Source organism: Hordeum vulgare, chromosome 5H, assembly GCF_904849725.1.
Source record: "Hordeum vulgare subsp. vulgare chromosome 5H, MorexV3_pseudomolecules_assembly, whole genome shotgun sequence".
NCBI lineage: Eukaryota > Viridiplantae > Streptophyta > Magnoliopsida > Poales > Poaceae > Hordeum > Hordeum vulgare.
In genome coordinates, this window is record NC_058522.1 from 113269380 (window position 1) to 113288745 (window position 19366).

Here is a 19366-nt window from a genome sequence, read left to right on the forward strand (position 1 = left end):
CGCTGACTGACAACCGGCGACAATGTTTGGCAACACTCGCGACGGGAGCTTGTGAATTGGATGGCCTTGCAGCTGACGGCAGCGACGGCTTCGAAGGTACTCGAAGACGGCGACGACGAACGACGACTGGGTGGTCAACGACGGCTAGGCAACCACGGCAGACCAACCGCGCTGGTGACGGCGACGAGGATTCCAGCATTCCAGCAGGATCTCGCCGGATCTTTGATTATTTTTTCTTGCAACATCCTTCCTGTTGCAAGAAAGATTCTACAACATCACTAATGTTGCAAAACTAAATTTTCATTTGTCGATACCTTTGTTTGAAAAAAACCTGCAACAATATCTTTATTGTAAAAAAAAATCCGTAACACAGCCTCTCCTGCAAAAAAAAAAAATCTTCAACAGAACCTCCGTTACACAAAAATTCTATAACACAATATCTGTTATAAATGTTTTTGCAACATAGTCGATGTTGCGGAAATCTGCAACATCATCTTTATTATAAATATTTCTGCAACAAAACCGTTGTTACAGAAATTAATAAGTGGGGGAGGAAACAAGCGGGGTGTGGCAGGAGATTAATCGAGCGCTTCCCGTACGTAGATCCAACGGTCATCGAGGTGGCGGACATATAACACATGTCGACCGGTGGACGCGTAGCAATTATTAAAGGGAGCAAGCTTTCATAATTCTTTATAAATCGCCTTTTTATATACGTTAATTTTATATTAATCACAAAAATTAACCTCTAAGATTTAAAAGTATATTTACATAACGCGGACACGCATACGAAAAAAACATCAAGCGTCACAGCCAGGACTCTACTCGAGATGATCAATGCATGTACACGGTTTGGACTTCACTGCAATTATACTACTCATAATGGAGAGTAACATAGAGTAGTAACATACATATGTTATTTGTATAAGTTAGTACCTTCATAATAGATAGTAACATAGGGGTAGTAACATTGGACCTACCATTTATTAGGCTATAGACTCATCTTGCCTTGGTATCCGCTATGTTACTCATAGAGGTAGTAACATGCTAAGTTACTCAATTTCTTTCTTCTCATTTATTAGTTGCACATCATACTTTTTTGCTTAGGTGGCACTTATGTTATTACCTATGTTACTCTCATAGTGGGTAGTCTTATCATATGCTGCGGGGCTGCACGTACAACAGTTTGTCGCGAGTTATTCTCTATATGCCTGAACCAAACAGTAGAGAAACAAATGATTCATTTCCGACCGCCGTACTCATGTCCCAGGCCGTGGTGGCGACGGCGGATTTCAAAGTAGCCCGGTCTAATTCAAAAATTTCCCCTAATTGCGTTGTCATCGGCAAGGTTGCTATATACACGACGTGTCGTCACAACCCTGGAAGATGTTTGACATGGCGGGGTTCCATCGGCAGCGTTGTCGTTGTTGGAGGTGCTGCTACATGGTGTTTCGTCACGTCTCCGAGGCCTTTTTCGGTTAAGCCACTCCCAAGGTGAATTGAAGTGAATTGGAGGGGGTTTGTGAAGAATTTGACCTAGATGGGATTTAATCTCTACTAATACGTGTCAATCCCGCCCATTTGTCATGCAACCAAACAAGACGTGAGGGATGTCCCAGGTGGCGAGGTTCCCCCCGTCGGCCTTCTTCACGTTGCTCAACAGCAAGCTGTCGCAGACCGTGTTCAAGTACCTGGCCGTGCTGGCCCCGACGCTCACCTTCCTCCTGCTGACCTGCTCGCCAAGGCCCGCGTCGTTGGTGTGCTCTGCGTAGATCTACACGAGCGACTGCGGGTGCGCATGTTGCTCCCACCCTGCGTCGACGTTTTTGAAATGCTTAATAAAGCCTTAATTACTACATCTATTTTTTTAATGACTGTGTAGAAGTCTTTGAAATACTTAAAAAGGCCTTAATTACTGTATATATTGTTCGACCACCTAAATGAAACTTATCTTTTGAAATTATGTATGATTCTAGTGATTATGTTGTTGGTGCTGCTCTAGGGAAAAGAGTAGACAAAAAATGAATGGTATCGATTATGCTAGTAAGACTCTAGACAATACTCAAAGAAATTATGCTGCTATTGAAAAATAATTTTTAGCACTCGTGTTTGCATGTGCTAAGTTTAGACTATATTGTTGATTCTAAAGTTATTTTTCATACTAATTATGTTGTTATTAAATACCTTATGAAATTAAAAGATTCTAAGCCTAGACTGATTAGGTGGTTCTTTTACTTCAAGAGTTTGATTTGCATATTGTTGATAAAAAGTGAGCTGAAAATTCAGTAACTCATAATTTGTCAAGGATGGAAAATGATCTTGATAAGCCACTTCCTATTGATGATAGTTTTTCTGATGAGCAATTGGTTGTTATAAATGCTTCCCATAATACTGTTTGACATGTAGATTATGCTAATTACATTGTTGATAAATACATATCACCTAGTTTCACATACCAACAAAAGGAAACGTTCTTCTTTGATTTAGGACATTATTTTTGGGATGACCCACATCCATATAAAGAAGGAGTAGATGATGTTATTAGACGTTGTGTACCTGAGCATGAATAGGAACATATCCAACAGAAGTGTCATTTTGAGGCATACAAAGGACAATACACTGGTTACATAACTGCATATAAGGTACTACAGTCTACTTTTTATTGGCCTATTCTTTTCAAAGATGCACGGAATTTTTTCCTCTCTTGTGATGAATGTTAAAGAATCTAATATTAGTAGACGTCACGAAGTGCCTATGAATTATTCTCTTGTTATCGAACCATTTTATATATTGGTTTCTGATAATATGAGACATTTTCCTTCCTCTAATGGGTATCCTTATATTTTAGTTGATGTTGATTATGTTAATAAGTGGGTAGACGATATTCCAACTAGTAGTGCTGATCATAACACTTCTATTAAAAATACTTAAAGATGTTCTTTTCCCGATGTGTGGAGTCCCTGGATATTTAATGTCTCATGGTGATTCACATTTTATTCATGATGCTTTCCGTAAACTTCTAGCTGAATATGATATTGACCATATAACTGCATCACCTTACACCCTCAATCTAGCGGTCAAGTTGAGTTGAGAAATCAAGAAATAAAATAGATCTTTCAAAAGATTGTCAATAGATCTGGAAAGAATTGGTCTAGGAAACTTGATGATGCTTTATGGGCTTATAGAACTGCTTATAAAAATCCTATGGGATTGTCTCCGTATAAAATGGTCTATGGAAAACCATGTCATTTACCTCTTGAGTTAGAACACAAAGCTCATTGGGAAATTAAAGAACTTAACTATGATTTCAAACTTGTCAATGAAAATTGGTTATTTGATATTAGCTTCTTATATGAATGGAGAACCCAAGCTTGTGAAAATGAGAAGTTGTTTAAAGAAAATGTTAAAAGATGGCATGACAAAAGAATTCAAAAACGAGAAGTTTATCGCTCCGAAGCTTTTCACAGCAAATGCACATTGATGATTTTTATCATGGATATGTCCCCCTGAGTCTTCTAAATCATGCATACATATGACATATAATACGAAGAATTTGAGGATGCATGATGAGAAATGGTATCTGACGAATTTCAGCATGCGTGCATTAATATTTTGAGGAATAAGCATGCGAAGAAAAACGTTCAAAAGCGTCAGAGTACCATCGGGCTTAAGTTACAACTCATTACATAAAACACTTCAGAAGAACCAAGAGTTTGTAACTTAATAAAGTTCATAAGCCCCAAAATATATCCCGCGTGAATACTAACTCTCAGTTTTCTCCCCCTTTGTCATCAAGTGACGAAAAGGGACAAAATTGAGGACTAACGCCCCTTGAAGACTTTCACTACTTGGCAGTTGAGGAAGACGCGTGAAGATTCTTGGGTGCGGGCTTCCTCCTTGGACTAGTGACAGTATCTTCTTGGTCTTCATCAGGTTCTACAGTGCGGAATGAAGAAAATGAACTGTCCTAAAGGTCTGGAACTGGAATTGGCTTGAATTTCTTCTTTGGTGGCCATGACTAGTCAAAGTCCTATGTAAACTCCAATTCTTCAAGTTCTGCTAGAGTCTTCAAATGAGCCAGTGTGGCCCAGGTGCGATCAAAAACCTCATGAAGATAGTGGTGATTAATCTTCACTGCATTCTGAGTTTCATTGAGGGTTTTCACAATGGCACCGAATTGGCGTTTGACCCATTTGTGATTGCGATCGACCTTCTGATGAAGACTGAGGAGTAGCTCTCTCTTAGTCATCACCCTTGGGGAAACTGGGCTTAGCGGCTCATGGGTTTCAGTATCATCCCATGAAGAATATGCATCTGGTTCACAAAACTGGCCATCACTTCATCGATCACACACTTGCCTTTTCCTTCAACTGGCTCGAAAGTCTTCTTGTTGACTCTGATCGGAGGCATATATCCAATGTGATTATTGAAATCAGCATGATAGTTGATGCCTGACCTGCGTCTGATGAATCTCATGATCCATGGAGCGTAAATCTTCAGGTCGAAGGGTGACGTAGCATTGTCAGCCAGAGTCCTCAGGAAGAAGTCGTGAAGGTTTATGGGGATGCCATGGATGATGTTGAAGAGGATATTCTTCATGATGCCTACAACATCTTCTTCATCATCATGGCCCTTGAATGACAGTGCACAGAATCCTGTAGACAGTCCTAGGTTCATACTTCAGATCTTGGACCAGAAAAGTCGTTCTTGGTGGTTGACCCTTGGCCAAAGGCTTCATGAGGACTTCCATACGCTTATTGGGCAATTCCCGTTCATCATACATCTTCACAACATGTTCTGAAGGAATTGAAACATGAAGTACTCGCAGCAGCTCATTTGCACGGGCCTTGAAGTGTGTGTGCTCCGCCATCCAATCCAGCACCCAAATGTTGATATCTGTTGGATCTCGAGAGATGTGCAAAGTTGCATAGAATTGAAGAACGATGTCGTTGTTCCAATCACTGATATCAGTGCAAAGTGACAACAGTCCGGCTTCATAAAGAATGTGGAGGACTCGGGCGAAGCAAGGAATTTTTTCAAGCTCAACATGAGGAATATGCCTGTGCTGAAATATTTTATTGCTTCCACAAAGCATAGATGCATAATAGTTGAGCTGAGTCCTTGTCCAAAACTTCATGTGCCTGATGCGAAGCTTGTCATAAGGATTGTATCCGATGAAATACATGCGTTCTTCATAGAACGCCTCCTTATGAAACTTTGGCCGCTTTGAGAAGGGCTGATGCTGCATAGGCTGAAGATTTTGCAGCTTCTCTTGAGGAGAGACGATCATGGCAGTCTCCGTGTTGACAACCATGATACGTATCCAACGTATCTATAATTTTTGATGGTTTCATGCTATTATCTTGTCAAACTTTGGATGCTTTGTATGCCTTTTATATCTTTTTTGGGACTAACTTATTAACTCAGTGCCAAGTGCCAGTTCCTGTATTTTCCGTGTTTTTGACCCTTTTCACAGGAAGATTTGAAACGGAGTCCAAACGGAATAAAATCCCCGAAAATATTTTTCCCGAAACAAAAGAAGATCGCGAGACGTGAGAACCAAGGCAGGGGGTCCCCAGGGACCCCACAAGCCCTCTAGCCCCGGCCGGGGGGGGGGGGAGGCCAGGCCTACCAGGCTTGTGGGTCCCCTGGACCTCCTCTTCCCTAGGTTTTGCGCCTATATATTCCTTAAAATCCCAGAAAAAATCAGGAGATCATCGAAAATACTTTTCCGCAGCCCCAAGCTTCTGTCTCCGCAAGATCCCATCTGGGGCACGTTCTCGTGCCCTGCCAGAGGGGGGATTCGGATACGGAGGGCTTCTTCATCAACACCATGACCTCTCCAATGATGCGTGAGTAGTTCACCATAGACCTACGGGTCCATAGCTAGTAGCTAGATGGCTTCTTCTCTCTCTTGGATCTTCAATACAAAGTTCTCCATGATCTTCATGGAGATCTATCCGATGTAATCTTCTTTTGCGGTGTGTTTGTCGAGATCCGATGAATTGTGGATTTATGATCAGATTATCTATGAATCTTATTTGAGTTTCCTGTGATCTCTCTTATGCATGATTTCATATCCTTGTAATTCTCTTCGAGTTGTGGGTTTTGTTTGGCCAACTAGATCTATGATTCTTGCAATGGGAGAAGTTCTTGGTTTTGGGTCCATACCGTGCGGTGACCTCATCCAGTGACAGAAGGGGTAGCGAGGCACGTATCGTCTTGTTGCCATCAAGGGTAAAAAGATGGGGTTTTCATCATTAGTTTGAGATTATCCCTCTACATCATGTCATCTTTCTTAAGGCGTTACTCTGTTCGTCATGAACTCAATACACTTGATGCATGTTGGATAGCGGTCGATGTGTGGAGTAATAGTAGTAGATGCAGAAAGTATCGGTCTACTTGTCTCGGACGTGATGCCTATATGTATGATCATTGACTTAGATATAGTCATGACTTTGCGCGGTTCTATCAATTGCTCGACAGTAATTTGTTCACCACCGTAATACTTGCTATTTTGAGCGAAGCCTCTAGTGAACAGTATGGCCCCCGGGTCTACTCCACACCATATTTTCAGCCTTACACTCTTTCCTCGTTGCACTTTCCGCCTTCAGATCTCACTTTGCAATCAATCTTGAAGGGATTGACAACCCCTTTATAGTGTTGGGTGCAAGCTCTTTTGTGTTTGCGCATGTACTCTGGACTTGACGCGATCCTCCTACTGGATTGATACCTTGGTTCTCAACTGAGGGAAATACTTACTGCTCATGTGCTGCATCACCCTTTCCTCTTCAGGGGAAAAACCAACGCAAGCTCAAGGGGCGACAAAAAGGTTTCTGTCGCCGTAGCAGAAGAATTTCTGGCACCGTTGCCGGGGAGGATCAAGTCAAGAACTCATCCAAGTAAGTGTCGCAAACTCATCTCTTGCATTTACTTTGTTTGCCAGTTGCCTCTCATTTTCCTCTCCCCCACTTCACAAATTTACTTTTTCGTTTGCCTTTTCCGTTCACCCTTTTCTCTCGCCTGCTTTTTGTTCGTTTGTGTGGGATAATCTACCTATCCTCATGTCTAGATCCACCACTTCGAACGTTACTCCCATGAGCGAAGTTCTCAATTTCAAACAAATTGAGGGAGAAAACTTAAAGGACGCTTGGTATAGGATTTGCAATGCTCAGAGTAGATCTACTCATAAGCAATCTACTACCGTCCTGCTTCGCAGTTTTTATGTGGGTATTTCTCCTTGGAATAGGTATAATCTTGACACCATCGTAGGTGGAAATTTCTTGGGTAGCCATACCGTTAATTCTTACGGAGCTGTAATAAATTTGGTAGGCTCACCCCCACTCATGGTTAATGGAACTACCTTAACTCTGGAACATGTGATGCGTAGGCTCGATGTCATTGAAAATAAAGTTGCTACGATCGAACTTATTGAGAATTTGGATAAAAAGATCCAAAATCAAATCACTCAGTACGGATCCAAGGTGGGAATGGTTTTGAAAAATTTAAAGGAGAAGGAACCCACAGCTAACGAAAAACTAGGTCATGATTCCGCTAGGATTGGCAAACTAGAGGATGTTATAACCAACTTGGGTTCCGCTTTTGCCGCTGTGCAGAATACTCCAAACTTTCCCACATTAAGGCCACCAAGTCTAATTTTGTTCCTAAAAATAGTGGTGAATCATCTGGTAAGAAAGATGAAGACCTTAAGATGATGAGGGCCACTTATGGTTTGAGCACCAAAGACGACAATACGTGATTATATCGCTTTTATGCCTAGCTAAGGGCGTAAAACAATAGCGCTTTTTGGGAGGCAACCCAATGAATTTATCTTTTTCTTTCTGTTTTGTTGCGTCCACACCATCATAATTCTGTTGTGATTGTGTTTTTTCATTTGAGCCAAGCAAAACCTTTATGACTAGTCTTTGTGAGGGTTGTTTAATCCTGCTGGAAAAAGATAGAAACTTTTCGCTCACGAGATGATTTTTCATTTTTATTCAGAAAGAGATTTTGAGTTGATTCTTTTTGCTGCTGGTTTATATGCCTTTTTCCCACGCAGTCGTAATTTGTCAGAATTTTTGAGGTACCAGAAGTATACGAAGTATACAGATTGCTACAGACTGGTCTGTTTTTGACAGATTCTGTTTTTGTTGAGTTGGTTGCTTGTTTTGATGAAACTATGGATAGTATCGGGGGGGGGGGGTACTAGCCATGGAAAAGTGAGAATACAGTAGTCAAACACCAATGTAAATAGAATTCAAGTTTGCTACAGTACCTAAAGTGGTGGTAGTTTGTTTTCTTGTGCTAATGTTATCACGAGTTTCTGTTTAAGTTTTGTGTTGTGAAGTTTTCAAGTTTTGGGTGATGTTCTCATGGACAAAGAGATAAGGAGTGGAAAGAGCTCAAGCTTGGGGATGCCCAAGGCATCCCTAGCCAAATTCAAGGACACCAAAAAGCCTAAGCTTGGGGTGCCCCGGGAAGGCATCCCCTCTTTCGTCTTCAATCCATCGGCAACATTACTTGGAGCTATATTTTTATTCACCACATGATATGTGTTTTGCTTGGAGCATCTTGTATCTTAGGAGTCTTTTCTTTTTGTTGTGTCACAATCATACTTGATGCACACCTTTAGAGAAAGACATGCACTCATCGTGATTTTGCTAGAATGCTCATCGTGCTTCACTTATATCTTTTGAGCTAGATATTTTGCTCTATGTGCTTCACTTAGATCTTTTAGAGCATGGCGGTGCATGACTTGGTAGTTGGCTTATGCTATGAAAGTAGTCCCAAAGGTGATAGGTACCCAAAGAGGATACAAAAACCTCCATCTTCATGTGCATCGAGTAGAAAGAGAAGTCTTGATTCCTCTCAATCAGTTTTGAGACGTGGATTTGGTAATATTAAGAGTTATGTTAGTAGGGTGTTGTGAATCTAGAAATACTTGTGTTGAAGCTAGTGATTCCCGTAGCATGCATGTATGGTGAACCGCTATGTTAGGAAGTCGGAGCATAATTGATCTATTGATTGTCATCCTTGGTGTTGAGGTCGGGATCGTGCGATGGTTAACACCTACCAACCCTTCCCCTAGGAGTATGCGTTTAGCACTTTGTTTCGATTACTAATAAAAACTTTCGCAACAAGTATGTGAGTTCTTCATGACTAATGTGAGTCCATGGTATAGATGCACTTTCACCTTCCACCATTGCTAGCCTCTCTAGTGCCGCGCAATTCTCGCCGGTGCACAAACCCACCATATGCCTTCCTCAAAACAGCCACCATACCTACCTACTATGGCATTTTCATAGCCATTCCGAGATGTATTGCCATGCAACTCCCACCGTTCCGTCTCATGGCTTGTGCCGTCACTGTCATATTGTCATTGCACGATCGTAAGATATCTAGCGAGATGTTTCAACGTCATACACCAAGCTAGATCGTTGCACATCCCGGTACACTGCCGGAGGCATTTCCTATAGAGTCATCATCATTTTGAGCTTTGAGCTGTGAGTAAATAAAAGTGTGATGATCATCATTATTAGATCATTGTCCCGTGTGAGGAAATAGAAAAAGAGAGGCCAAAGAGCCCTAATAAAAAAAAGAGGCCAAGAGCCTAAATAAAAAAAAGAGAAAAAGAGAGAAGGGACAATGCTACTATCTTTTTCCAAACCTGTGCTTCATAATAGCACCATGTTCTTCATGATTGAGAGCTTCTTGCTTTGTCACTACCATATGCTAGTGGGAATCTTCATTATATAACTTGGCTTGTATATTCCAATGATGGGCTTCCTCAAATTTCCCTAGGTCTTCATGAGCAAGCAAGTTGGATGCACACCCACTAGTTCTCCTTTTGAGCTTTCACATACTTATAGCTCTAGTGCATCCCTGGTATGGCAATCCCTACTCATTCACATTGATATCTATTAATGGGCATCTCCATAGCCCTTTGTTACGCCGAGTTAATTTGACCATCTCCTCCTTTTTGTCTCACAACCACCAACACACTCTATTCCACCTATAGTGCTATATCCATGGCTCACGCTCATGTATTGCGTGATAGTTATAAAAAGTTTGAGAAAGTAAGAGTGCGAAAACAATTACTTGGCCAATACCGGGGTTGTGCATGATTTAAATTAGTTGTGTGAGGATGATGGAGCATGGCCAGACTATATGATTTTGTAGGGATAACTTTCTTTCGCCTTGTTATTTTGAAAGTTCATGATTACCTTGCTAGTTTGCTTGAAGTATTATTGTTTGCACGTCAATGGCAAACTATTGTTTTGAATCTTACGGATCTGAACATTCATTTCACATGAAAGAAGTTGCAAAGGAAAACTATGCTAGGTAGCATTCCACATCAAAAATTCCGTCTTTATCACTTCCCTACTCGAGGACGAGCAGGAGATAAGCTTGGGGATGCTTGATACGTCTCCAACGTATCTATAATTTTTGATGGTTTCATGCTATTATCTTGTAAAACTTTGGATGCTTTGTGTGCCTTTTATATCTTTTTTGGGACTAACTTATTAACTCAATGCCAAGTATCAGTTCCTGTTTTTCCCGTGTTTTTGACCCTTTTCAGAGGAAGATTTGAAACGGAGTCCAAACGGAATAAAATCCCCGAAAATATTTTTTCCAACACAAAAGAAGACCGCGAGACGTGAGAACCAAGGCAAGGGGTCCCCAGGGACCCCACAAGCCCTCTAGCCCCGGCCAGGGGGGGAGGCCGGGCCTACCAGGCTTGTGGGCCCCCTAGACCTCCTCTGCCCTAGGTTTTGCGCCTATATATTCCCTAAAATCCCAGAAAAAAATCAGGAGATCATCGAAAATACTTTTCCGCCGCCGCAAGCTTCTGTCTCCGCAAGATCCCATCTGGGGCATGTTCTCGTGCCCTGCCGGAGGGGGATTCGGATACGGAGGGCTTCTTCATCAACACCATGACCTCTCCGATGATGCGTGAGTAGTTCACTATAGACCTACGTGTCCATAGCTAGTAGCTAGATGGCTTCTTCTCTCTCTTGGATCTTCAATACAGAGTTCTCCATGAGCTTCATGGAGATCTATCCAATGTAATCTTCTTTGCGGTGTGTTTGTCGAGATCCGATGAATTGTGGATTTATGATCAGATTATCTATGAATCTTATTTGAGTTTCTTCTGATCTCTCTTATGCATGATTTCATATCCTTGTAATTCTCTTCAAGTTGTGGGTTTTGTTTGGCCAACTAGATCTATGATTCTTGCAATGGGAGAAGTGCTTGGTTTTGGGTTCATACCGTACGGTGACCTCACCCAGTGACAGAAGGGGTAGCGAGGCACGTATCGTGCTGTTGCCATCAAGGGTAAAAAGATGGGGTTTTCATCATTGGTTTGAGATTATCCCTCTACATCATGTCATCTTGCTTAAGGCGTTACTCTGTTCGTCATGAACTCAATACACTAGATGCATGCTGGATAGCGGTCGATGTGTGGAGTAATAGTAGTAGATGCTGAAAGTATCGGTCTACTTGTCTCGGACGTGATGCCTATATGTATGATCATTGCCTTAGATATCATCATGACTTTGCGCGGTTCTATCAATTGCTCGACAGTAATTTGTTGACCCACCGTGATACTTGCTATTTTGAGAGAAGCCTCTAGTGAACACTATGGCCCCCCGGGTCTACTCCACACCATATTTTCAGCCTTACACTCTTTCCTCGTTGCACTTTCCGCCTTCAGATCTCACTTTGCAATCAATCTTGAAGGGATTGACAACCCCTTTATAGCGTTGGGTGCAAGCTCTTTTGTGTTTGCACAGGTACTCTGGACTTGACGCGATCCTCCTACTGGATTGATACCTTGGTTCTCAACTGAGGGAAATACTTACTGCTCCTGTACTGCATCGCCCTTTCCTCTTCAAGGGAAAAACCAACGCAAGCTAAAGGGGTGACAGAAAGGTTTCTGTCACCGTAGCAAGCCACAATAGCAGTTTCTGTATTGGGCGCAGGCGCATTTTCTTCACCATGTTCCTTGGGTTGAGGAATGTCATCGGCCTGTGCCTCAGGTTGAGGGTTTTTCTCACGGTGAGGATTTTCTTCAGCCTGAACCTCAGGTTGAGGACCTTGCTCAGGATTAGGATTTTCCTCGGGCTGAGGATCTTCTCCTTGGTTTTCCACAGCTTGACGAATTTGCTTGGAGGAGGAGCCAAATTCTTCAGCTGTTGTTGCTGATCCTTGATAAGGTTCTTCAACAAGAATGAATGTGTGAGGAATGTCATCAATTTGAATTTCCTCATCTGTGTGTTCCTCACACTCAACATTTTTCATTTCCTCATCAGTCAGATGCTCCTTATCTTCGTTTTCGAAGGGAATCATAGCGTAGGATGGAGCAATCTTGAGAGGCACAACATCCAAAGGAGCATATTCATCAATAGATTTGAGGCGCTTGGCCTCTGTTGATTCTGGTGTTGAAGAAGCTTTTCTTTTCTTAGCTTCTTTTTATGCAGCCCTGGCTTTCTTCACGTCTGATGCAGACGGAGTCATTTGCTTCACCTTTGAGGATTTTTGTGAAGGCATTTTCTCTTCAAGAGGCGGAGCCGTATCCGTCCTGGCAGTTTCCTCGGCTGAAGCATTTTCTTCAGCTGGAGCAGATTCATCAGCTGGCTTAGATGCATCAGCTGGAATATCCTTAGCTATTTCCTCAATAGCCAGTGCATCAGCACGACTTTCTTGAGGCATTTCCTCAGTAGGGGTTGCTTGTTCTTCCTCTACCTCAGGCTGCTGTGGTTTTGCTGGAGGAGCAGCCTTTTTGTTGTAGTCATCAACTGCGTTGGTTGCAAACTTGATGAAATTGGTCTTGAGACTTTGAAGATCAGATAGTTTGGTATACTTGTGTGTCAAAGTCTTCAGTTCTGCCTTGGTTGACACAAGAGCATCAGGTGTCAGGTTGAGGAGATCCTGTCTAAGGAATTTCTCCTTCTTCAGCTTTGCAGCCTTTGCTTGTTTGGCTTGCATCTCCTTCCATTTGGCCTCATTGATGAATGTGGCCACCATATGGCTGATGCCCGGGGAAGCTTCAAGTCATCAATGAGTGTGTTAGGGTCATCATACCAAATAATGATGTAGCCCAACATGACTTTTGGGTCCATGACAAGAGGAATGGCGCTGCCTGAAGCTTGAGAGACCCGTTCCTGCTTGTTTCTGATGATTGCTTGCAGTGTGTGATCATCATATTCATCACTTCTTTCTGATGTAAAAGGGACTTTGATGACTTTGCTTGGGCTGGGTATGTTTCCTCTTCCAGTAGTCATCTTAGTCTTCAACGGTGTTGGTGAAGACTTTGTCTCTGAGCTCGTGGAAGATGGAACAGAGGAGCTGGAGACAGTAGGCAGTTGCTTCACATTCTGCTTGTGTTCAGGCTCTGAAGCATGTGTGGTTGTTGAGGGTTTTGGCGCAGACGCAGGCGTAGCCTTCTGAAGCAATTTCTCTTTAGGCTTTGAAGCCTTTGGTTTTTGTGGCACAGGCTTCACTTGAGGAATGGCCGTGCCAGAAGTTTCAACAGCTGAGGAGGTGGCTGCGGCAGCAACAGCAACAGATTCTTCATTGAATTTCCTCACAACAGCTTCTGCTTGCTTCTGAAGCTTTGACAAGTGTTTGGTCTTTTCCTCAGGATAATCATCAATCGTCTTGAGGCTTGAAGGATGGGCATTCTGATGATCCTCGAGAGGAGGCCTTTTGCCAGGTGGCTTAAGAGCGAATTTCTTTGCGTACTTTGTAGTGACGAAGCGGTATTCCTTCCACTCCGTAGCCCACCTGCGTTCTATCTTTTGGAGCCTGATTTTCCTCTTTGGCATTGATTCTTGCTCATCTGGTGTGCAATAGTCCAAGTATATATCCTCAGGAATATCAATGGCAGTGTTTTGTTCAAGTTTCTTGCCACCCTTTTGCTTCCTGTCATCTTCCATTTTATTCAGCTGAGGCTTTTGCTGAGGAAATTGAGCTCTTGAGGATTCTGATGACACTGGCAGATTTTCTTCAGGAAACGCTGCATATGATTTAAGTTGATGAGAACCTAGAGATTCATCAGCTGGCATTTTTGTACCTGTGAACAGAGTATAGTTGCGAGGAATTTGGAGAGGTCATATGCGTTCTCAGATTTGAAGAAATTGTTTTTTTAAAGTTGAGGAATTTGACCAGTGGGTTGAGGAATTTGTCTAAGCACTCTGATCTTTGGTTCCAGAGTTGTACAGATTTGAAATTTTGCAAAATTGAGGAATCACGTGTAGAATTTTAGTTGCTTAGTGAAATTATCAAGTGTTTGAGGAATAAGCAGTGTTTCAGAAATAGAGACTGATAGACACCGAGGAAAAACAGATTCCACGAATCTAAGGTAAAATAGTAGATTGAAAGGGACTGTAAAAATAGGATTTTATTTACCCTATATAGCAAGCACGAAGAACAGAAGAAGAAGTAGGAGATGCTCTTCGGTGCTAGTCCACTGCGCCCTAACTTGGCAGCAGAAGACGGCTACGGCAGTGGCGGACGAAGAAGTTCCGTTTCCGGCGTGATTTCGGCGACCGAGAGGTCGAGGCACTGAAGCTGTTCCTCGCCGGCGACGAATCTTCTTGCGGTGGCGCTAGGTCTTTGCTGTGGCGGAGAGACGGTCGAGAAGGAACGAAGAGTTTTAACCGAAGGGGGTAAGGGCATATTTATAGCTCAGGTGAAAACTGTCCGGGCGATTCTTCCGGACCGAACTGCCCTTGCCCTTTCGTCTCCACATGACACGTGTAGCTACAATTTAAAGCGGTGGAGATCGTGCTTATCTGATTGTGGGAAGTGGGGTTCAGTTACTATGTAACAATATAAAGATCATTTTTGAGGATTTGAGGATTTTCTTGCGAAATCATCAGCTGACAAGGACGCAGTGATGATTTTGAACAGAGTTTCAAATAGAACGCATATGATGAATTGAATAGAGTGGGTGAGTATAGCATAGAGGGGAGTGGGGTCCGATCACATTCACTTAGATGAAATAGCTATAAGTGAATGCCGTTGAGGACTTTGAAATCACAGTCTATCTATATATATATATATATATACAAATGAAAATCATCAAGTGTTTTGAAGATTTTGATTAACTTGAGGATTTTGTGACAAAGCGTCATGTTGATGAATTTTAGCTTCGAAGAAAAACTACTTTGAAGAAAAACAACTTTGAGGAAAAACAACTTTGAAGAAAATCAACTTGAGGATTTTCAAAGTTGGGTGGTGGCGTGACCCACCGTATAAGAATGATGATTTCAGGCGCCGCTTACAATTGTTGTAGGGCCCTAAGAACCAATTTCTTCATTAATTTCCTCATACTAAGAGTGATATTGTTCATTTGTTGAAGAAAGTCGATTCTTCGTGTGTTGCACATCTAAGTCATCAATTTTGCAAAAGTGTTAGGATGTGTGCATGTTTTTACAAAACATTTGAAGATTCTAAGATATTTAGCTCACACCGCAACTTGCAAAACCTTTTCTCATCCAAGGGCTTGGTGAAGATGTCTGCAAGTTGATCGTCAGTCTTCACATGGTCAATGAGGATATTGCCTTTGAGGACATGGTCCCGAAGAAAATGATGACGAATCTGGATGTGCTTAGTCTTCGAATGTTGTACTGGGTTGTATGCAATCTTGATTGCGCTCTCATTGTCGCAGTAGAGAGGCACATTCTTCATGTTGATGCCGTAGTCCTTGAGGGTTTGCTTCATCCATAGTAATTGAGCACAACATGAACCAGCAGCAATGTACTCAACTTCGGCAGTGGAGAGAGAAACGCAGTTCTGCTTCTTTGAGGACCAGCAGACTAATGATCTTCCAAGGAAATGAAAAGTGCCAGAAGTTGACTTGCGATCCACACGGTCACCAGCATAGTCAGAATCAGAATATCCCACAAGATGAAGATTTGAGCCCTTGGGATACCATAATCCTAGTGCTGGTGTGTGAGCTAAGTATTGAAGAATATGCTTCACAGCCTTATGGTGTGATTCCTTTGGTTTTTCTTGAAAACGTGCACACATGCAAACACTAAGCATTATATCTGGCCTAGATGCACACAAATACAGTAAAGAGCCAATCATGGAGCGATATACCTGCTGATCGAATTCTTTACCATTTTCGTCAGTGCAGAGGTGGCCATTTGTAGGCATGGGAGTCTTGGCGCCTTTGCATTCATGCATGTCGAATTTCCTGAAAACATCCTTGAGGTATTTCTCCTGTGATATGAAGATCCCATTGCGTTGTTGACGAATTTGAAGACCCAAGAAGAATTTCAGCTCCCCCATCATAGACATATGATATTCTTCACTCATCATGTAAGCAAATTCATCACTGTAACGTTTGTCTGTACAGCCAAATATGATGTCATCTACATATATGTGGCACACAAATAGTTCATTATCATAGGATTTTGTGAAAAGAGTTGGATCAAGTGAACCAGGTTTGAAGCCTTTCTTCATGAGGAATTCCTTCAATGTATCATACCATGCCCGAGGGGCTTGCTTGAGACCATAGAGTGCCTTTTTGAGTCTGAAGACTTTGTCTGGGTTCTTTGGATCCTCAAAACCTGGGGGCTGAGAAACATATACTTCTTCCTCAAGCTTACCATTGAGGAATGCACTTTTCACATCCATTTGATATAAGATAATGTTATGATGATTAGCATAAGCAAATAGTATTCGAACAACTTCAAGTCTAGCAACAGGTGCAAAAGTTTCATCGAAATCAATTCCTTCAACCTGTGTGTAGCCTTGGGCTACAAGTCGTGCCTTATTCCTCACCACTTGACCATCCTCATCTTGCTTGTTTCGAAAAATCCACTTGGTGCCGATGATATTGTGCTTGCGAGGATCTGGTCGTTTGACGAGCTCCCATACGTCATTTAGCTTGAATTGAAGAAGTTCGTCTTGCATGACTTGAATGCACTCCAGTTCCATGAAAGCCTCGGCAACTTTTGAAGGTTTTGTGATAGATACAAAAGAAGAATGCCCACAAAATTTAACTAAGTGTGAAGCTTTTGAGCGAGTGAGAGGACCTGGTGCGCTGATGTCATCGAGGATTTTGTCAAGTTCTACTTCATTTGCAATCCTCGGATGAGATGGTTGAGGATTTCGTCTGGGCTGAGGAATTGGTTCTGGAGCAATTTCCTGAGGAGCATCTTCTTGATTTTCATCAGTGTTAGGAATGATTTCTTTAGCAATTTCCTCAGTAGGAACAATATCTTTAGTAGCTTTGAGCTTTATTGCTTCCTTAGTAGACATCTTATCTGGATCAGGAGGCAATTGCTCTCTTTGCAAGCCATTAGTTTCATCGAACCGCACATATACAGTTTCAACAACCTTGTTGTGGTAGGTGTTGAAGACTCTGTAGGTGTGCGAGTCCTTTCCGTAACCAAGCATAAAACCCCCATGTGCCTTAGGTGCAAACTTTGAGCTATGGTGAGGATCTCTAATCCAGCATTTTGCACCGAAGACTTTGAAATAACTTACATTGGGTTTCTTGTCAGTGAGGAGTTCATATGAGGTTTTCTTGAGGAATTTGTGAAGATATACCCTGTTGATGATATGGCAAGTAGTGTTGATTGCTTCAGGCCAGAAATGACGAGGAGTCTGATATTCTTCAAGCATGGTTCATGCCATCTCAACCAGAGTCATGTTCTTTCTTTCGACAACGCCATTCTATTGAGGAGTATAAGGAGCAGACAATTCGTGAGTAATACCAAGTTCATCAAGATAATTATCAAGACATGTGTTTTTGAATTCTGTTTCATTATCACTCCTGATGTGTTTGATATTGACGCCGAAGTTCGTCGAGGCCCTTGAGGAAAATCGTTTGAAGACTTCCTGCACTTCAGTTTTATACAGAATGATATGCACCCAAGTGTATCTGGAATAATCATCAACTATGACAAAGCCATATAAAGATGCATAATTTCTTAGAGTGGCATAATGAGTAGGTCCAAATAGATCCAAGTGAAGCAATTCAAATGCACGAGTAGTTGTCATGATAGTCTTCGAGGGGTGCTTGGATCTGGTCATTTTCCGAGAGTCACAAGCACCGCAGAGGTGGTCCTTGAGGAATTTGACTGATTCGATGCCAATGACATGTTTCTTCTTCGCCAGTGTGTGTAAGTTCCTCATGCCTGCATGACCAAGTCTTTGATGCCATAGCCACCCTTCTGAGGTTTTTGCTAGTAAGCAAGTGGCTGGTTGAGGACCTGTAGAGAAATCAACAATGTACAAATCCCCTCTTCTAACACCTTCGAAGACTTTGGATCTGTCAGATTCCATGATGACAACACATCTGTATTTTCCAAAGATAACAACAATATCAAGATCACAAAGCATTGAGACTGACATGAGGTTAAACCCAAGGGATTCAACAAGCATCACTTTGTCCATGTGCATGTCCTTGGAAATAGCCACTTTGCCAAGTCCCAATACATTTCTTTTACCTTTGTCAGCATAAGTGATTTGCTTCACGGGTGATGGAGTTAGTGGCATATTCATCAGCAAGCTTTTGTCACCAGTCATGTGATGTGTGCAGCCACTATCAAGAACCCACTCAGTACTCTTGGGTTTGTCATCCTGCACATGAATTAGTACAACTTACCATCTCATATGCTTCAGACTTGAAGAATATGATATCAATTTCATCAGATAGGAATATCATTATAAACAGAAATTATGAGGACGTGTGAAATGTTTTTCATTTCATCAGTGTTAGCTTGCGTCCTATCAAGCATTTTCCTCAGGTCTCCAACAAATTCTTCAAATGATGATTTTCATCTGGAGACCTGACGTGCACAAGTGATTAGTTCAATTTCTTCACCACCCACATCTGAAGGGGTGGTAAAGAGTTCATCATCCTGCAAGCACCATATGAGAAAGGGGCATTGAAGCTAATGCACTTCTCTTTACAGTAGGGGGCTTAAAGTACTCAAACAAATATGCAGAGAATTTCTTTGAGGAATAATGAACATAATGATTTGAAGAATAATGCTCATATTCATATTCCTTGTACTTTCTGTGCATGTTAGAAGCATTAACACAGGTACGAGCATAATTTTGACCAGTTGAGGATTTTGATCCTCTTGAAGATTTTGCTCCTCCCGAGGAATTTGATCCGGGGTTCAAATTCTTCATAGGTGGTGTCATGAGGACATTCACCTGAAGATTTTCAAGGAAACTTTTGGGGACCCTGATTTTCCTTAGGGGTGATCCATTTCTGCAGTTAGTTCCAACATATCGAGCATATACTTCACCAAATTGATTTTTGAACAGTTTATAGTTGGAGTCAAGTGACTCATCTGAGGAATAGGATAATTCACATGCAAAGCCTGTTAGATTG